The sequence below is a fragment of the Fringilla coelebs genome (assembly GCF_963513975.1).
Source record: "Fringilla coelebs genome assembly, chromosome: Z".
In the NCBI taxonomy this organism is placed as follows: Eukaryota; Metazoa; Chordata; class Aves; order Passeriformes; family Fringillidae; genus Fringilla; species Fringilla coelebs.
This window is the reverse complement of record NC_140031.1, coordinates 33,910,094-33,928,380: the sequence shown is the minus strand read 5'-3', so window position 1 is coordinate 33,928,380 and position 18,287 is coordinate 33,910,094.

Sequence of the window (18,287 nt, the reverse complement as noted above, 5' to 3'; positions counted from 1 at the left end):
ATGAGAGGACTGGAGTGAATGTTAAGAAATTATTTCAGATAATCATCATTTGTTTGTTATAGTCTTTTGTGAAATTAAGAGTTCATGAAGTTTCAGTGCATTTCTGTGACCTGTTTCAGCATTGTTTTATTTATGTGTATTGTGCTCACAATGGCAATGCCATTCTCACATCTGTGTAACAGAAGTCTCAGCACATTTTGTCTTGGCTGTTTTTCTCTGCTCCACACTGTTCGTTTCTCACTCATCCCCTTTGTCCTTTACTGTTTTCCTGTTATATGTGTTTTTATGTAACAGTGTATGATTAGGAAATAAGGACTTGACAGAAAACAATGGTAGAGAAAACAGTACAAAATTCATATTAGGAATATTAATATTATGTGATATCATGAAGAAAAAGGTGAGATGTTAATGAAATAAAGGAAGGATACTAGGAGTTGCAATGTCTGCTACTCATATATTGTCCTAAGTCCTAGCTACATGCAGAATCAGTATTTGATCTTAACCATAAAACAAGCAACATCTTCTTAGTGCTTTTTAGAGTGAGCTTCTCACATTGAGAGCAAAAACTTGTCTTTGTGTTCAAGATCCTTCACTGGTGCAGAATCCTTACCTGTCTTAACGATAGTGCTGCCCATCTCTAACATTTGTTCCTTGTACGCCATGGAAAGGTGGGTGGATGTTCATAACTGCGGTGCCCTCTGCTGACAGAACAGCAACCTAAAGCAATTGTGACCCAAATTCTGACCTCAACCAAAACGTGTGTCCCAAAATACAGAGCTGACTCCGCAGTACAGTCTATTCCAGAGGAGTCACCAAATGCTTTTGTTTCTGATGACAGTGCTCAAAACAGGCAAACCTTTCACTAAAGGAAGGGCTGTGTATGCAGGCACTTACAAAATACTGCAATGCCCACATTTCACTGATCTGGCATTTCAAATCAAGAAGCCAGACCAGAGTCCAATCTCTATTTAGTACACTACTTTTTTTTTTTTAACTTCATTCCCACACTGGAAAGGAAAACTCCTACCTGACCTTCTAGGAGCACTCTGGTGCACTCGGGGCGTCAGCAGCAGAGGCTGCTGCCCCACTGAGGGCAGGTAGGGAGTAGAGAGTAACTGGCATCAACAGCTTATAGGAAGACCTTGATGTACACCATTAAGGACTGATATCCTGTAATGGCATTTCTATATTGTCTTAAAATGTGTCTCATTTCTTTCCCATGTCTCTTTGTCCCTATCACATCTTTATCTAAGAAGGTATTACAAACCACTTCTCCTCCTACAGAATAAGACACCTCATGGCTCCCACTGCCTTGTATCTATTGGGCAGATCATTTTTCAAAAGGCTGAATAACTGTGTCAGTGGTACCTCAGATCCAGAGGTAATAGGACAGATTTCAATTGTGCGGTGCTTTCTGTGAAGGCTGCCTGTGAACAATGTTTATACTTGCCAAGGCACCTTTCTACTGCTGGGGTAAATGGTTTTGTGGATACTTGGATGATGATGTGCTCTTTGATTACAAGACAACAGCTCTGCTGGCCAGTAGAGAAAAAAAGGAGTGGGATGGAGGGAGAAGCTTAGTCCCTTATCCTGTACAGAAGGAATTCAATCTTAAACTAGAATGCAGTCTAACAGAATGAGAAAACAGTCAAAAGCTGCTCCAACCCAGTGACTGGATGTCAGTGAATTGTCCAGACTCAATGCTGCCAGAAACACACACACTTGTTGAAACATTCCTATTTCACAATTTCAACAAATTTCCCAGCATAATGTATTTCTCATTGTTCATAATTATTTCAGTGTAGGATCACAAACTCTTCTCAACATTACACATCTAGAAGTCAAAGTTCTATTTTATTCAGCCAGAGTTCTGAATGACTTCACTAGGGATCTGGTCCTTCACACTGCCCAGATTCCATAGTGAGCTGATTGGTGTTGAAGCCTTTTCCACCTGCCTGTATGCCTGTGCTCACTTACTCAATTGTTACTGCTGTCTGCATAATACTTATGAAGTATAAATGAATAATTAACAGAAAAATCTGCATTGATAAAGATCCTGTTCTAGCTTAGCACTTTCAGGACACCAGCTTGGAAACATAGAAGTAAGATAAGAATGCAACTTCAGACTAAATAACCAACCCTCTGTGGCCAACCATCATCTCTAAATGGAATCAATGTTGACCATAATTTTTGGAAGGGATTTCTGGTAGCATTTGAAGAGGATCATGGTTCAGATTTTAGCCATTTTTAAAGGTCGTCTGCACTAACTTCATTGGAATTAAATATGAGAATGGGCCCCACTGGTACAAAATACCACTGGAGTTCTACAACTCTTCTGCTTTCCCTCTGCATAAGCCACCCTGCTCACAACTTGGTAAAAGACATAGAAGTGTGATTAAAAGTGTGGTGTGAAGATTCTCTCCTTAAGAACTACATGTAGACATGGAAAAGTCTTTCAGCAAAGCTCTATGTATTTTAAATTAACTATTTTACTGAAAGCTAGTGCTTTCTTATAGTGCAGACAGGCTCTTGTGTCTGTATGCTTCTGCTTATGTATCCAGTTGATGTGGCTGACTGCATAAACTTCATGAAGCATAAAGCACAGTGGGTGACAAGCAACCTTATCTAGGTGTCATTTGTTTGCAATGGCAATGAACCTACCATATAATTTCAACATACAGTACTCTGAAGTAGTTTATGGTCACTGTCACTCATGGTACTGTTGTGTGTGGATATGAAGGTCCACAAAGTGGTAAGTTAAACATTTAGTTAATCCAAGTACAGTGAAAAAATAGATGCTTAGAAATATTATTAATGTTTGGGTGTTTTTTAAGGGATTATTTCTCTGGTTGTCTTTTACTTCATTACATATTTTGCAAAAAAAGGGGATATTCAATGTTTTTTAATTATTATTCTTTCAGCAGTAATTCCTTAAAATAGCATCTTGTGGTCCATATAACTTATGTTCTGAGTCAAGTATGAGTCTGTATCAGATGGTTTTCTTTATTTATAACAAGGAAATAATCCCTTCTCTAAGAACTGGCCCAATGAAATACATAAGAATTCTGCCATTAACCTGGACAAGATAGAGACTTTTATATTAAGTTCCCTTTTTCATAAATGCAGTTACATAACAAACCTAATTGCCGTGGGAGCTATGTACAAAGAGATAAATTAGGTTCACTTGTATTCTTGGAAACAATTTTACCTCTTGTAAATAACAGTGACACAACTAACTGAGAAAGAGACATGGTTTGAGCAGGTGATTGGTTTTTTTTCTGTTATTCCTGGAAAGTTAAATTGAAGAAAAATACTTGCAGAAAGTGAATTTGAGATTATCAAATGGGATAGTTTGCACTCAACAGTGTGGAGAAGAATCCTGCTCCAGTCCTCCAAAAGCCATGGGTTTCATTCCTGGTTGATGTTAAAATTATCCTTCTTGGGTCTGTTGCCATCAGTTGCAGGAATATTGGTATTGAGATATCCGTCATTTCCACTGGAACTGGTAGAGTCACCTCCAAATTGAAGTTCTTCAGTTCAGTGCAGCAGTCACATCTGGCTCAACGCCCTGTAGCTCAGGCAGGCCCTCCTGCAGGTCTGCAGCGTGTTGCTGGGTGTCAGTCAGTGTGCAGCATTCCAGGACCTGCCTGCCTGGATGGGTGCACACAGTTTGAGCCTTCCCCTGCCTGTGCTCCTGCCTGACCGGATGCAAGCTGTGTCTGCTCCAGAAGTCATGTTGTCACATTAGCCAGCCAGACACAGGTCAGCCCCAGCCTAGAAGCCATGTAATCCCTTGGAGTGTGGGTAGACCAGGCACATAACTGGCCACATCATTCCTACATGAGCCATAAGTGAAACAGCCCAGGACAAGAATGGGTAATTCAAGATTGGTAAATGAACTGTACATTCATGTAGATTTATTGTAAATTCTCTGCTCATGAAACACAAAACCAATCCCAACAATTAAATTTGTACACATTTTTAAAGATCGTGCACTTTACTATTTTATTTTTATTTTTATGTTATGTCACATAGTTGTCTTAATGCAAAAAGAAGCCATAATGAACCCAGAAGACTAGTATGGGGTTTCTAAGTAAGGGGATCATTAATTTTAAAGTAAAGAATCAATTCCATGTCTCTGTTTAAGGTATAATGTCAAATACTGACAAATATATGTACAGTAAAGCAGGATTTGGTTTCGCCTTAGCGATGCTGTGAGTAAGTTGGGGGAGTTTGCTCCTCATCCCCTTGAGTTTTCCTGTGGGGCTGTACAAAATGCTGCACACTACCTTTGCAGTAGGGACTCAATCCTGCTACCCTTGTTCACCCCAGGAGAAGGAATGAAATGCTTGCAGAGTCAGGCCCAATAAAGCAATTAAATCATTCTGCTACTTTGATGTTTTCTCCCACCGAGATCACAGTAAAGGAAGCTTCTTATGTTTTAGTAAGTTTATAAGAGATGAGTTGCTTCTGTCAGTTTTTCAAAAAGTTTTCAGGGTCAGATTATCCAGTAGAAATCAATCATTTCTTTTAATCCCTCATCAAAATTAACTAATGCCAAAGGATTTCACTTGGTTTTGTGTTCATTTCCATTATCAAGATCTCTGTTGCAGTTCTAATTTTGCAATCCTGACTCTGGGGAGTTGATTTACATGAATTAAATTATTTCTGTCATTTAAGATGGCAAGATCAGGACATGGTATTGTGATGCGATAGTAGTGTGTTATAACTGACAATCAGAGGCTATTTTTGTAATAAAGTGTTTCTAGCATGTTTGTTTCACTTTGTAGTTTTCATACTCTTACCATCCATAATTTTCAGCCTATTGTAAGAAAAATCTGAAGTCCCCCATCTTTACTCATTTCAAACTTTAAAAGTAAAAATACATTTCCATGTATTTTTTATTTTGCGAGTCCAGGCAACCCCCTGAAAATTCCAATTTTTCTCATGTGTTTAAGTGTATGGATCATTATTCGCTAGATGATACTCTTGTATCTCTGAATCAGTATATTCTCTGTGAATATAAGTTTGTATATAGTATTAAAGTTACCTTTATTTGTACATAGGCTCTTGGAAATAATCCCTTCTATCAAGGTCCTACTTCACTATCTACAGAATGTTTCACTGTGGCGTGTACACTTTCTCACCTTATCATATTAATACAGAGTTCTTCATATAAATCACTTAATGTAACTGAGTTGTCTAAGTGTGAATAACAATAACAATAAATACTAATAAAAAGAATGAAGAGTGCGTCAATTTGCTCAATATCTTTTGTCTTAATGGTTTTGGGTTTGCTGTTGCTCTGAAAATACTTTTTTAACTACCTTCTCCAGGTTCAGTGATGATCTGCAGTGCTGCTCATCATTACTGGTGTTCAAGCTGTGCTGCTTGCCTCTTGCCATGTACCAGTGCTACCTTCTGTGTATACACAGAGTAAGAAAATTGCCTTTCAGTGAGCTTAAAATTTTGTTAGACAAGGATTTTTCATCTACAGCTCAATGTGAATCCAAACTACCTGGAGGTGTGTATGTACAGAGCACTGTCGTTCCATTTAGGATCAAGTTCCCTTACATTTCTTTACTGATACATTTGATCACAAGATGTTTTGAACACCATTCTTTACTTTGACACCTTGTTTAATCTCCAGGCTGCACAGTCATTTGTCCTTGACAGCTAGGCTTTTTGTTTTGGGGTTTTTTTTAAGTCTGTCCTTGGGTAAATGATGCATTCAAATAAAAGAATGATCTTCAATAAATTACAGTAAATGAAAGTCAATAATACTAACATTTTCTCAAAATCAACCAAAATTTTCATCTTCACAAGTTACAAAATATTGCACATGGACATTATTATTTAATATTTCTCCCATAGTAGCCCCAGGAAGTCATTCTCCTCAATGATTTAAGGTGGTTTTTGTGAGGCATCATGCCAACGCTGAAGGTGTGAGCTCAGGAGAGTGGTTTTTCATTCATCTTTAACCTTACTGGAGCCTTAAAATTTTAGATTAAAAACAAAAGAAATTTGCAGATAGCTTAGGAGTTGAGAATGATGATTGTCCTGAGACATCCATGCCTGACAAACAACAAAAAACAACAAGGTCAAACACATCTTACAAAAACTAAAATTGGTGTAGGCTCCAAGTCACGGAGGTGCATGTGGGATGTTTCAAAATTTAGATTGGAGATAGAGAGTTTGTAAAAAGACATTTAGTCTTTATCTGAGAAGTGAACATGCATACATAGACACAGAGGTGTTCACAGCTTTGCTCTATGGGTGTGTGTTTTCTTACCCTAGTGCTTGCTGACATTTGATCCCTTCCTCAACTGCAGTGACTTTTGTAAAATTGAGGATTTTCAATCCTTCAGGATTTAAATCCTGATGCTATATGACTGGGTTGAGCAGGCCTTGATGCTACATGACTGGGTTGAGCAGGGAGAAAAGAAAAACACATTATATACCCACCACAATCCTGCCTGGGGGAATGAAGGCAAGTTGCCTTACTATGTGTCCACAAGCAAGTACTTCACTGCCTTACCTGTTGTGCTGAAAAAACCATTTACTATTACTTTTTTCCTTTGGAAGTAGTCGCATTTGGAGTGTTAATTGACAAGGAGAAAAGCAATGTGCACATTAAAACTTTCCTTCCCTGTAAACACTTCAGAATTTCCCTTTAAAACACAGAATTCCTTTTCTGTCAACACATAACTCAGAGAAATAAATATTTGTGCCAGAAACTGGCAAAGAGTACAGATTTTAGCCCTGAGGAGATGTTCATCCCTTCATCTCTTATTTATGCAAATTTTCACATCGCAGTTTGAACAACATATCTATTTTATGGACAAGAGGGGCGTTTTTTGGCAGGATGATAAGAAGCAATTAGTTGTAAATCTACAGTATTGCTTCTGAGGCATCAAGCCCAAACCAAACCATTTCTTGTTAGCTAAATATGAGGATAGTCACAGAAGTTACCAGCATCCTGTAAGTTTAAAGGACTCCAAATAGGATGTTTGAACAACAGTTTTACAGTGAATGAAACTTCAAATGAAGAGGTGTCCCACAAACCCTTGGGTTGCTCGCAGTCACTTTTTGCCTGTCCACCAGCAATGATGAGCAAATACTGTCCCTCAGCTACAACCTTCCTCTAGCTGCTGCTAAAAATGTGAAACAGCTTGTGCTGGCTGTGCTGTGTTGGAGGATTTCCTGCAGTGGGGTTGTGTCAGAGCAAAGAGCAGGTCTGGGCTGGCTGACTGGGGTGGGGGAGTGGGCACTGCCTGGCATGGGAAAACACCCCACTTCATTGGACCTGGCATTTGACACTGTGATCCAGAGAGCAGGGCAGGAGGGAAGACTGTGAGAAAAACTGACATAAAAATACATTACAATTTATGTCTAAAAGGACATTTAACAGATGGTTTTCTCTCCTGGCTCTATGCAGCCCAGTTCAATCTTGCTGTAAGATGAAGGAGTACAACCCTGAGTAACATCCTCCAGGGGACACTGTGCAAGCAGAGAGGTTGGGCTTGAGCCCACCGGTGATGCCTTCCAACCAAATTCAGTGATTCCCTGAATGGTTTAGTGAAAAAAAATGCTCCCGCTGCCCGCTCCTCGCCCCCACTTATTTCCTATTCTATGTTACCAACTAGTATGAGGGAAAAAGGAAACTACTCCCAGAATTGTCAGATTCCCTGTGAAGATCTGGACCTGCTCTTGCCATGTACTGCCTGCCTGCCTACCTTGATACCATGCCGTAGTGCTGGTCAGAATTTGCCTCTCACAGCAGCCACCGACTCTTGCCAATTTGGTAGCTGGATTTTCCAGAGATTGTAGTCTGATCCTCGGGAACTAGGACATACTGCTGGCCAAAACTATCTCTAAAGAGTTTCACTGAAGTCCACAAAACACAAGACTTGAGGAAATATCAGTTTGAGTGTTGGAAAAATTAGCTTGTTCCAGGCTAACGTGCTGTAGGATTCAGCATTTGTACCTCAGTCAACAGTATTACTAAACTCATTTTCTGTTATATTATGTAATGAATTTTTGAAAAATTATTCCCTAAAATTCACTTTACTTTCCACTCAGAAGAATAAATTTCAGCAAAGCTTTTACCAGAAACTGACTGGAAACAGAAATTGCTAAAGGTTCATGATTGTTAATATGCAATTGTTCCAAAAAGAAATTTCCTGGACAGTTTTCCCCACCACCTGTCCTGCTAAAAACGTATTTAAAACATGCCAGGATGCTGTCCTGAGAAGAGCTGGGATAAGCATGGTGAAGCCAAATCTTCCCTATCCTCAGGCCTGTTTTTACTGCCCTGGCTTACTCTACTCTCCTATGCTCTCTGCACCTCACACTATTCAAAAGAATTCCTGTCACAAATGGTGCCCCAGCAAGTGGAGGCAGGTGGTGCTCAGAGTGAGAAGGTCTCAGGCCAGGCAAGGGCAGTTTGTCCCAGCTGGCACCACAGCTGACACCACTTCTAGCTGTCCCTGGTATCATTTGGCAGCTAAACAAAGAGAGGCAAGGTCAGCTCTGCAGGCACCACCAGGCACTGTGGAAGGACCAGAGAGCAACTGGCAGAAGCAGGGCACCCTCAGTTGTCTGACAGTGGGTTTGCACAAAGTCAGGGTGCTGAGAGAAAGGTGATGCCATGTACATGCACCCACTGCCTCACCTGCCCTGGTGAGCTCTACCATTCCTGCCCTGCAGAAAGAAGTTTACTGGCATGAAGGTACTTTGGCACCTGTACAACTTGTCTAGAGCTGCTGAAGTAACAGACCCCAACATGCATCCCTTGTGAGTGGACACTTCTGGAAAAGGGCAAAAAAAAAAAAAATATCTCTTAGTCACCAGGTCTGCCACAAAATCAGGAAGAGGTGAGCACAGTGATCTCCCAGAGAAACATTAATCTTGTAGAATGTCAGGGGAGGTAGGTGGACTGAAACACAAACAGGTCATGTCCTCAGTACATGGAAGGTGGCTTATCTGTATTAATAACTTGTGCTGGCATGGTTGCTGAAGCTTTCATTTTCTTGGAATTACCTTAATAGCAAAGTGTCTGGTAGCAGGTGTGCTTGCGGACATTTGCAGGCAATTATCTCTGCTGACAAGGAGATACAATAAAACCCTTAATGCAGGAAGAGAGCAAGGCACAGCCAGGCAAGGACATTAAGCAGGGCAGTACATCTCATCATGTCCTTGTTCCAAATATATATTTAGCATTACAGCAGCTGTTCTCCAGTCAAAACCCCTGCTGGCCTTCATTGCAACAAAAGCATCCTCCTCTGGGCTGATTTCAGTGCTGAATGTTAAAGAATAAGGACAGTGATAGAGATCATAAAGAGTGCAAGAGTATTACATTTGCCAATCCAGGGCTGGTACCTAAACAAATCTCTAGGTTTCTCTAGGTTCCTGCACCAGCCCAGGTACGATAAAGAGCAGCTGGGCTTGGATGGAAGTTTGCCTTTTGTTGGAGCCACCCATGTAGGGAATGTCTTCCCACTTAACACTCACATGGGGTGAATTTCCTCAGCCCCACCATATGCCTCTGAAGAGCTGTGGATTGTATTTTCCTTCTAGACTGAGAGTCAACAGATTTCCTTCTGTTCACTATGTGTTCTGGTTGCCATGCCAAGTAATGGAGTGAATCCCATCATTTCCTAGGGAAGGGATGGTGAAGGTCTCTGCACCCTCCAGGAGGGCTCTGGTGAAAGCACAGCGTCTGCTCAACATTCCAGCTGAACAAACCCACTGTGCAACATGCAGCAGGCTGCCAGCAGGCTGCAGGGAACAACTTGTCCAGACTGGTTGCATCTGAAGGCCTTGCTGATTTTGATCTGCGTTCTGACCACTGAGTCAGCAGCAGAGTAAAAATTTGATGTCTTTGAGAAGCTTGTCAAGCTACACAGACCTAGAAACTGCAAAGGAAGGAGATTCAATGAACCTCTCTTTCTTCTACAGGGCTGTCTAGTTTTAATCTAAGTTAATATGCAGCTAATTTGAAAGAAATAAAACCCAGGAAAGTTAAATTCATATAGGAAAAGTAATTTTTTTACCCTAAACTGTACTTCCTTAATTTCTCATTTATTGGGTGCAGAGTTAGTCTGAGAAGATAACCCTTTCTTTGGCACCAGAAAAAGCAGTCTAACCTCAACTAGGTGAAATGAAGTGAGTATATTTAAACTGGCCTTTCTGTGGAATTGGGAGACAATACCTGGGCATGCATTTCTTGTTTGGCAGTTCGGCTTTGCATGCTAATATGGAGATACTGTCACTTAAGCTGAAACTCTCCAACAACATCTTTTCACATCCTAGCCAGGATGTGCAACTGAAATTATTCCATGCTTCTTTACCAGACTTTTCACATACCTATACAGACAAAACCCAAAAAAATTCTCATACATTCATCTCAAATCACAAAGTTCTTAGTATTCAATCTCCTATTGGCTATTTATCCCTTCACCTCCAATGCTGCTTTGGTAAAGAATGCTCCAATGCATTCTTTAGTTCTCTTATCAATCTTTTCCCAGTCTGGGTGTCTCTGACCTCTCCAGAAGGTGATGTTTGGAGTTATGTTCATTAATGTTCATTTCTGTCTTGCGCATCTTCTGGCTACTTCCAATCCACAGAGCTTAAACTCATCAGGCCTCTCCATGAGAACAGTCTTTTGTAGTGAAACTGCAATTCCCCTGCCCCGGGGCAAAGGAGAACAAACCCTTTATTAAAGTTACATTTAAGAATAATAAAATTTATATAATTTCCAACAAAGTCACCTACCTCAAATCTGTTTTGGCAGAGGAAGCTTTGCTGTTTGCCACATGTTGCCCTGAAAAATGAAATATATAGTGGTTTCCAGCAGCATTTGATTTTTATGGTCAAAAAACGCTATCAGCCTAATAAAAACATGGTTGTTCTGCTAGATTTTCAGATCCTGTGCTATCACATCCTAGTTGGTGGGGTGTAAGGGCAGAAAGATGTCAACAGGGCCTGTCAATGCAAGGGATCCAAGTCCTCCTCTCACATAGATTTCTGTATCTCTTCTTGTCATAGACCACAGAGAGCAGATACCTTATGACAGGATAGGGTTTTATTTAAAGCAAATGTTATATATAGAGAGTTACTTCATGCTATTCATATATGTGTGTGTATATAAAATACTGTAACAAATCCTACTCATGTCTTTGACCACCCTGGCTGGGAGCAGAGTCTTATTTCTATTCAATTAGTTCTCAGACAACGTTTAAGAAAATATCAAGTCCGTTAGCTTAAGAATGGAGTCTTCCTGGACCATGAGCATCGGCTTCCCAGGAATGTCTGAGCCTTTCACAGGACCTGCACCTGGAGCAGATTGCATCTACCAACTGGAATACTGGCACCATTGGGTTACATGTGAAAGAAGGCTACCCAGAGGACATTCAGACAGCCATACGGACACCTGGACTGGCTTTTGTATCCGTATGGTCCCAGTGATACATGTGAAAGAAGGCCATTCTGGAGAAGCTCAGACAGCCATTTGGACACCTGGACTGGCTTTGTATCCATATGATCCAGCTCTACATGTGAGGGGACACAGAAGAACCTTCTGTCATTCCAGCCCCAGGCAGAATACACGGGATATAATCTGGCTGTATGAGACAGTTGGGGTGAACCACCGGGGAGACGCTGGCATTCTGTCAGTCGGATCCAGGTTCACCCAGCGCCAAATTCCGGAGTTGACGCTGCCTTGGCTGTGGTGGGTTTTTCAAAATAATATTTTGTTATTGATCCAATAAATCTTTGTTAAATTTTTTATAATTTGGCTGCAGATTTGATCATTTAGAACACAAATGTTCACAAACATAAAGATAAGAATCTCTGGAAGATGACTTCCAATAGAAGAAAACAAGAGATTAACCATTTCATAAGCCAGAGGAAGATGAGGAGCTGTAACCTCAGGAACTCACTGTGCCACTGTCCACATGTCAAAAAATAGGCAGGCAAGACTAGTTACACATGGAAAACATTTACTACAGCAATCTGATGAAGGTAATGCAAAGGAAGTGTGTGGAAAATCACAGTATGAAAAGTCATTCCATAAAGGAGACAGAGGAGTCCAGCACCTTTATTTGTATAAAGGGAGAACTCCCATCCACTGGGGCATAGTCCTGTGGGATTTCGCAGTCTTGAGCTTTCAGAGGATACAGTCTCCTTTTATCCTCAACTCTCAGCCACATGTTGCCCCTTCCTTTCCCCATTGGCTGAGGTACTAGGAAGGTACAGCCTTCCAAAACCACCTACAATATTTCCCCCTTGCACATGTAATTTTCTTCCAATGTTTAAAAAATGCAGGGTATCTGGTTTCTGCGATAGACTTTGTGCAGACCCATTTGTCTATTAGCCTAAGTTCAGGAGTCTAACTAAGTTCAGGAGTCAAGCTAACTAAGTTCAGGAGTCAAACTTGTGTGGCTTGAGGGTCATAGAGACATTAAGATCCATTTCAAAGACATTAACACCCATTTCTCTTGAAGACCCTCACCAAATTGTTTGTAAAGAGATTAGCACCAATCCTTTTTATCAGAAGCAGGGCATCAACTGAGTGTTTGAAAATTGCAGCATAAGCTATTTTCCAGCAGCATGTGAAACAAGTTGTCAAACATCCCGTAACTCCAACGTCTTCTGGTTCATGAGAGACAAGGACAGGGGAGGGGGTAAATTAAAGGGACATTGTTATTTGAGGACAAGTCTCACTCAAAGTGAAGGACACTAAGTACAATAAAAGCCAGATATATTTTTAATAATTCTTCTGTAATTCTGGTGGAAACAAACATACATTTGCACTATTTCCAATATTCTAGATAGCTGAATGCCTGGAATGGTTTTTGTTTGCAATTTTGTATTTAAAAAAGTTACCTTATTCCACAGCAGATACTGTTGGAAATGATATAACTTAAAAAAAAATAAAATTACTGTAACTTTAACAAAGGGTTTGTTCTCCTTTGCCCAGGGGCAGGGGAATTGCAGTTTCACTACAAAAGACTCTGTTCTCATGGAGAGGCCTGATGAGTTTAAGCTCTGTGGATTGGAAGTAGCCAGAAAATGCGCAAGACAGAAATGAACATTAATGAACATAACTCCAAACATCACCCTCTGGAGAGGTCAGAGACACCCAGACTGGGAAAAGATTGATAAGAGAACTAAAGAATGCATTGGAGCATTCTTTACAAAAGCAGCATTGGAGGTGAAGGGATGAATGGCCAATAGGAGATTGAATACTAAGAACTTTGTGATTTAAGATGAATGTATGAGAATTTTTTTGGGTTTTGTCTGTATAGGTATGTGAAAAGTCTGGTAAAGAAGCATGGAATAATTTCAGTTGCACATCCTGGCCAGAATAAAGTAATGCCTTGATTCTCTAACACTGAAAAGATGTTGTTGGAGAGTTTCTGTTTTTCCCAGTTTTGGTGACAATTTGACTGATAGCATTTCTGCTACTGACTCTTCTTTAATCTGATACCACAAGCTCTAACATGCATTTCAGATTGCTGTCCACAGCAGTATGACTGAGAACTCATGAGGAATGATGAGCTCTCCTTCCTGAGATGCCTACTGAAGCAACACATAGTACATTTTTGTAATAGACAATGACTGTTTGAAGGAAGGTATTTCTGCTGTGTATAATCAGTGCTCAGTCCTGGAAGCTGAAGAACTGCTGTGAGTTCTCCTAACTGTAGGATGTTATTTGGGTCAAGGGCAATATTGGGAATCATAGGATTAACAGAAAGGAGGGGAAAATGCTCCTTGAGCAGCTGCAAAGAACCATCTATTAATTTTACCTACAGTGCCTTTGTCAGGAAGACAACTGGGAAAGTTCAGGCAGGAGACTTCAATGACAGAGCACTCTAAAGCCCTCAAATCAAAGCCACAGGCAGTAAAGCTGAGCTGCCTGAGTGATGATCACCTTAGAGTTGCAAATAGGTCAGGGACAGAATACAAAAAGGAAAGAGTTTTCTTCGTGACACGGTCCCTTGTCTTGTTTCAGTCAGGTCTACAGTTCTTTTAAACTGTTGTTCCTTCATTAAACTTTGTTCTTTCATTACTCCTACTGGAGTCTGCATTCCCTTAATTTTTCAGTGCAGCCTGAGTTAACCAAGTTAGTTTATTTCACAGTCAGAACAGTGTCTACAGGACTGGCCTTGCCCTCAGCCATAGCAAAATCTTCATGGACTTGACAGCGGGAGATGAAGTAGATGCATGAAGAGTGAGCCTAAGAGAGTGACTTCGTGTCTTCCTTGCTGGACTGTTGCTTTCAGAGATTGCATAAGGAGAACTAAAAGCAAGATAAATCTATTACTGCCAACAAAAGATTAAAACCGCACGCAGATGGGTATAATTTGTGCAGTATTCTTCATGAACAAAAGGGCTAGGGAGACAGTACAGAAGTTCAAATTCATTGTGTTGCTGTAGGGGGAAAAAAGACAAAATGCATCCTGTGGAATAATAATTGCTGATTTTAGACAATTACCTCAGTCTTCCAAAGGATAATGAAGAACCATCCAGAAGGTATGAAGTCTGTTGCAGTCAAAACAACAATAGGGGATCAACAGAAACAGGTTGCCCAGTATCTCAGTTATCTCTCTTTCCTTTAAAAGTCTGATATGATTTCATTAGAAAATATGACAGGATTCCTGCCTCTTCCAGTGATGACATATTCTTGTATTTTACTCATCAGCTAATTTCACTCAGATTTGACAGAAAGGTGAAGATCCCAAAGGCAATCCAGTTTCCATGAGCTGCCTGAAAGCAGCTACCTTAGTGCAGAGCAAATAGTTGCTATCAAGTGCCTCTGTTTAAAAAGAGGTCAATGACCTTCTGCACTTTTCAGCATAGAGAATTCATGGGAGGGAGAGACAGAGACATTAAAAATACCTTAACAACATGAAGGCTTTGAATTTGTAAGGCAGAGAACTGTTCTAAGTTCAACTTCTTCAGCTTGTGGAGCTCCTTATGTCTGCTTTTCCTGCCTGGCTAGCTGGCTGGCTTTTACAGCAACTAAAATCTTTTCTGTAGCAGCAGTCATGCAAGTGCTGGGGCTAGCAAAACCATGGAGTGTTGGAGGGTATGGTTCTGGAGACACAGATTGCCTTCTACAAGCTCCTACCAGGACCCCAGGCTGGGGCTGAGGTAGGCACCAGTCTGGTGGCAGTGCCAGCTATAGGCAGGCAGCAGGGGGTGGAGGACTGCTTGTTATCCCAGGTGATTGTTCCCCAGCAGGCCTAACAATTTAGCAGTACTGCATATACAGTCAGTCTCCTGAGTGGAAGAACTAGATGAATTTTTACACAACAAGAAAAACCCAACCTGTGTATCATGCTCCGTTGCAATGGGGTAAGTAGATGCCCGAGCCCGCAAGACATGGCCAGAGCCTTGAGAGGATGTAGAAGTCAGCAGGAGAGCAACACCAGCAACACCAGACAGAAAGTCAGCCTCACTGGGGGCCCAGTTTAAATGTCTCTATGCTAATGCAGACAACAACATGGGGAATAAACAGGAGGAACAAGGAACATGTGCCCACCTGCAAGGCTTTATTGGCAGCACAGAAACACGGTGAGATGACTCCTATGACTGAAGTGTTGGAATGGAAGGAACAGGCTCTTTAGGAAGGAGGGCAGGGGAGGAAGGGAGGCAGTCTTGCTCTCTATGTCAGTGACCATCTGGAGAGCATGGAGCTCCACCAGGAGCTGGATAAAGAGCTTACAGCTTATAGGTCAGCAATAAGGGAAGGCAGGAAAAGGTGACTTTATAGTGGAAGTCTGCTACAGACCACCTCACCAGGAAGACTGAACCAATGAGGCTCTCTAAGACAGAGAAGAGCAGCCTCACATTCACAAACCCTGGTCTTCATGGGGAACTTGAACACCCTGACATCTGTCAGAAGGAGACTTGGTTACCCAGGACATGGAGAGGGCCAAGGTACTCAACAGCTTTTTTGCCTCCATCTTCACCAGCAAATGCTCCAGTTGCATAAGGTGAGATCAGACACTGGGAGAATGAAGAACTGCCTGCTCTAGAAGACTGGGTTTGAGACCATTTAAGGAAAATGAAGGTTCACAAGTCCTTGGGACCTGATGAGATACATCCACGGGTCTTGATGGAACTGGCCGAGGAAGCGGCTAAACCACTACTCATCATATTTGAGAAGTCATGGCAGTCTGGTGAAGTTCCCACTGAATGGGGAAAAGGGGAAGAAGGGGAAAAAACACCCCCTTTTTAAAGGGTAAATAGTCATGCATGACATCCATCTTAGTTGGAAAGACATGGATTTGACATACCGACTACTCAGTGGATAAAGAATTTTCTGGAGTTGCAGTCAATGGTTTGATGTCCAAGTGGAGACCAGGGATGAGTGGTGTTCCTCAGGTGTCAGTACTCGTAACAGCCCTGTTTAATATCTTTGAATGTGTTGGGGGAGAATTTAAACACCATTGAAGGCTTAAGTTTGTCAGAGACTTTAATTTGCTTAACATGGTAGGATTTTTCATCTGTGTACTAAACAACTCCAGACATTAAATAGACTGAGAAACACTTTACATTTTCCAATGTTTTTCCACAGTTTTTATTAAAAAGGCTATCAGGATTATATCAAGAAGGAAATTTGACATCTGTTTTGTCCCATTGAGGAGATATGGAAAGAAACATACAGAAAGACAGCTAACCTTTATATTTGAACTGCAGACTTAATACAGATGGAGGGTAACAGTTTTGCAAAGTCTTCCTTCTCCAATGGTTGCTATTGGATTAACTCCTAGTCTTCTGGTTAAAGTTCAACTAAGCATATTTTGGGGGAAAAATTATACAAATTTTCTTTCTCTAGTGATAAACTACAACAGAAATGTGTGGTAATCTGCCACTTCTCACAGTTTTATCATGGATCTCTAGTGGCAGAGAATTACACTGAGAAGACATTTCCAGAGGCCTTTTCCCAGTGCTGACTGAAAGCAGGAAAATCCTTGCAACCTGTCTTCCTCCTAGTATGCAATTAGCAATGGCCTGAGGAATTTGCATCATAATCCTCACCCACTGAGGTTTTATTTGTTTTTAAAGCCGTCCTTCTTGAAGCTGTCATGATTTAACACTGGCCAAAGGCCAGGCACCTATGAAAAAATTATTCAGCCATTGGACCCTGCTACAGTTGAGCAGAGGAGGGGGAAAGAAAACCCAAAGGGCTCACAAGTTGAGATAAAAATCAGGAGGAAACATTTTTAGGGGAAAATGGGCTCAAATTTAAACTGTATGGATAAAATTTATTAATAAAATTAAAAGAGGATAATGACAACAAATTAAACCTTTATAACACCTTTTTTTCCCAGTTCCTCCCTCTTTTTTACCAACAGCATAGAGAGATAAAGCATGGGGTTTTAGTCAGTTTGTTATTTCTACAAATCTTTCTTCAGTTTCCTTAGGGAAAGGAGGTTTTTTTTTCTGCTGTGCTCTGGGGTCCTTCAGAGTGGAAGACAGTTCTCTGTGAGCTTCTCCAGAGCGGTTTAATTTTCACAAGGACCAGTCCCACCCAACCTGCTGCAATGTGAGTCCCCACCACGGGCAGTCTTCCCACAACGGTTTTGCATGGGTCATTAGTTCCTTTTAAGGATGAGCTGTCCTAGTTTGGAAGCAAGGGTCCTCAATCTTCTCTCTCAGTTAGAGTTTCCCACTAGATTATAGTTTTTCAGCATCAACTCTCTTTAGCATAACTGTGGCCACCACTCTCTTCACAGAGAGCAGCAGGCACAACTTTCTCAGAAAAAAATCCTGGGGAAGGCTGTGAGAAAGCTCAGAGAAAGAAGAAAACACAATTCTTATCTTCACTTGCTGCATCTGCTGTTTGGCACATGTGGAATGTGTTATGGAGATTGTGAACCGAAGAGGGATTTCTTGATTGGACTCTGGAGATGGTTGTTTGGATTGATTGACCAGTTAGGTCAAAGCTGTGTTGTGACTGTCTGTCAGGAGTCACAGGTTTTTCATTAGTATAGTATTAGTATAGTAGTAGTATAGCTTAATATAGCATTGAACAGCCTTCTGCAATCATGGAGTCAAGGCTCTTTATTCCCCAGCTGGGGGTCGCCTTGCAACAACACATAAGCACCCTCACGGGCTGCAGGTGAATTCTGCATCCCCCCATGCACTTCCTGAATTGCAGGGGAACAGTTTGGTGTGTTGTAGTCCTCACGACAGTTTGCAGAAGAATCTCACTTCCAATGTTTGGAGCACCTCCTCTCCCTCCTTCCCCTCACTAACCTTAGTGTCGCCAT